Source organism: Aptenodytes patagonicus, unplaced genomic scaffold (assembly GCF_965638725.1).
Source record: "Aptenodytes patagonicus unplaced genomic scaffold, bAptPat1.pri.cur scaffold_64, whole genome shotgun sequence".
NCBI lineage: Eukaryota > Metazoa > Chordata > Aves > Sphenisciformes > Spheniscidae > Aptenodytes > Aptenodytes patagonicus.
Window position 1 is genome coordinate 309028 of NW_027472014.1, and position 3048 is coordinate 312075.

The 3048-nt window shown below is 57.3% G+C and overlaps 1 pseudogene; it reads right to left on the reverse strand.

Moving 5' to 3' along the window:
* Positions 1 to 1674: 1674 nt before the first annotated feature.
* LOC143173329 (olfactory receptor 14A16-like) lies at positions 1675 to 2632 on the reverse strand (annotated as a pseudogene).
* Between the last annotated feature and the right edge of the window lie 416 nt (positions 2633 to 3048).

Consider the following 3048-nt stretch of genomic DNA (forward strand, 5'->3'; position numbering starts at 1 on the left):
CATGTCCTCACCACCGTCAGCTGGATGCTGGCAGCGATGGCGGCGAGAAGCCCCGTGGCCCATGGCTGCCGCCTAGTGGCACGGCCACGGGATACTGACTCCCTGGGAGCCGGTGGCTCCCATGAAGACAGGGGGTTCCAGTACACAGGGGTGGCTGGGGGGGGGCGGAGGGGAGAGAGGGGGGAGGGGTGGAAGGGGGGAAGAGGGGCCCCGAGCCTGGGCCAGGGGCTGCTCGGCCTCGGGGCAGGCCCCACGTGCCCCATGTTGAAACTCGGCCTGGCTGCCAGCAGAGCCCGCCTTCTTCTCACCTGGGTCTTTGCTGGCATAGGTCAGGAGGGCTGTCCGTCTCCTGCCCTGCGGTGATGCTGCCTCTGATTGGCCCCCAGGTGGTCAGGCTGCTGCGCTGTGGTGCCCGCCCCTCACCTGAGGTGATGACATCTGGTTGGCCACCTGGGCTGTCACTCTGCCCCGGCTTCAGGCCCACCCTCCCCTGAGGTGATGCTCTCTCTTATTGGCTGCCCGAGGGGTCACTCCTCCCCCACCAGTGCCCGCCCTCCCCTGGGGTGATGTTTCATCTGATTGGCTGTCTGCTTACATTCAAGCACGTGCCTTGCCCCCGCCTCCTCAAATGCGATTGGCTGTCCTGGGTCCACGGCCTCCCCATAGACTTCTGGGCGGAGGTTGCCAGGCGACAGCTCCGCCTTGAGGGTTTAGACCCTCAAAGTGAGACTGTGGGCCCTAGAAATGGCTGTGGGTCATAAAAGACAGGTTGGGACCCGAACAATGAGGATTTGGGCCCCAAAACCGGGGCTTTGGGCACTGAAAGGATGGGCTAGATGCTGCAAATGACGCTTTGGACCCTGGAAAGGAGGGGAACCTCTTGGTTCCCATCTGGGCTGGCTTTGGTGCCCAGTAACTCCACGCAACACACCACCCGTCCTGTCCCGAGCGACCACCATAACAGATGGAGCCCAAAGTCACGGGCCCAAGGGCCTCACTGGGCATTTTGTGGAGATTTTATCGACATTTTACAGGGGTGGTCCATAGACGGAGGGAATGGTACCTGTGTGTTATAGCAAAGGATGGGAAGGGGAGTGGTGGTTCATGGGGATGTATTGGATAGTGTGGGACCTGAGCCTGACCTGAACGGCATGGAACAGGGGGTGGAGAAAGGACTGTTGTGCTTTAACCCCAGCTGGTAACCGAGCACCACACGGCCGCTCGCTCACTCCCCCCAGCGGGATGGGGGGAGAGAATCGGAAGAGTAAGAGTGAGAAAACTCATGAGATAAAAAGTTTAATAATTGAAATGAACTATAATAACAATAATAACAATAACAATAATAATAACAATAACAATAATAATGATGAAAACTGTAATGAAAAGGAAAATAACAAAGAGGGAGAAGTAAAACCCAGGAAAGACAAGTGATGCAAATGAAAACCATTGCTCACCACCAACTGACCGATGCCCGGCCAGTGGCCCCCCCTGCCAACCTCCCCCCGCAGTTTTATTGCTGAGCATGACGTCATGTGGTGTGGAATATCCCTTTGGTCAGCTGGGGTCAGCTGTCCCAACTGTGTCCCCTCCCTGCTTTCTGTGCACCCCAGCCTCCTCGTTGGCGGGGCAGATAAAATGCCCAAAGCACAGGAGGTTCCCCAGATACATTGGAAATCACTTGTGAAGAGACAGGGGCAGCTTATTGCTGCTGAAAGACAAGTGATTGAATCAGCTTCTTCAGTGCATCTTCGAGCTCCTGGTTCCTCATGCTGTAGATGAGGGGGTTTGCTGGAGGAACCACCAAGTACAGACCAGCCACCACCAGATCCAGGGATGGGGAGGAGATGGAGGGGGGCTTCAGGTAGGTGAACATGCCGGTGCTGACAACCAGGGGGACCACGGCCAGGTGAGGGAGGCACATGGAAAAGGCTTTGTGTCATCCCTGTTCAGAGGGGATCCTCAGCACAGCCCTGAAGATCTGCACGTAGGACGCCACAGTGAAAACAAAACACCCCAAAGCTAGACAGACACTAACCACAAGAAGCCCAGCTTCCCTGAGGTGGTCTGAGTCTGAGCAGGAGAGCTTGAGGACCTGGGGGATTTCACAGAAGAACTGATGTACAGCATTGCCCTTGCAGATGGGTATGGAAAATGTATTGGCAGTGTGCAAGAGAGCATTGAGAAACCCACTGCCCCAGGCAGCTGCTGCCGTGTGGGCACAAGCTCTGCCGCCCACCAGCGTCCCATCGTGCAGGGGTTTGCAGATGGCCACATAGCAGTCGTAGGCCATGACAGTCAGAAGACAATACTCTGCTCCAACCAAGGCGGCAAACAGAAAGACCTGGGCAGCACATCCTGCGTAGGAGATGGCCCTGGTGTCCCAGAGGGAATTGGCCATGGCTTTGGGGAGAGTGTTGGAGATGGAGCCCAGGTCAAGGAGGGAGAGGTTGAGGAGGAAGAAGTACATGGGGGGTGTGGAGGCGGTGGTCACAGGCTATAGCGGTGATGATGAGGCCGTTTCCCAGGAGGGCAGCCAGGAAGGTGCCCCGGAAGAGACAGAAGTGCAAGAGCTGCAGCTCTTGCCAGTGAAGGCCAGGAGGAGGACCTGGGTGATGGAGCTGCTGTTGGACATCTGCTCTTTCTGGGCACGGGGTCCTGTTCTCAGAGGAACAGTCAATGAAGAGTTAGGGGAGACTTCTCTGAGGAAAATCAAAGCCTTTCTCCTAGACCTTCACCCTGCTACACCCCCCGCCCCCCCCGCCCCTCATTCCTTTTCCAGGAAACCTTCCTCAGCTCCGTGGCTGGAGCTCTGGTGGGTGCTGGCTGAATGTGCTGTGAGGAGCAGGGCCTCTGCCCGCTGGCTGCCGAGGAGTCAGCCCTGCTCTGCAGCAGTGGGTTCATGGGAACAGAGGGGGCAGGGGCCAGTCCTGGTGTTTGACTTTGTCAGGTGAAACCGGTCCTAACGCAGAAGGGCCTGTCAGCATCGGCACTCCCAGTGCTGAGGAACTGAGATGCCAGAAGGCAGATTGAGAGGCTTGGGGCTTCTTG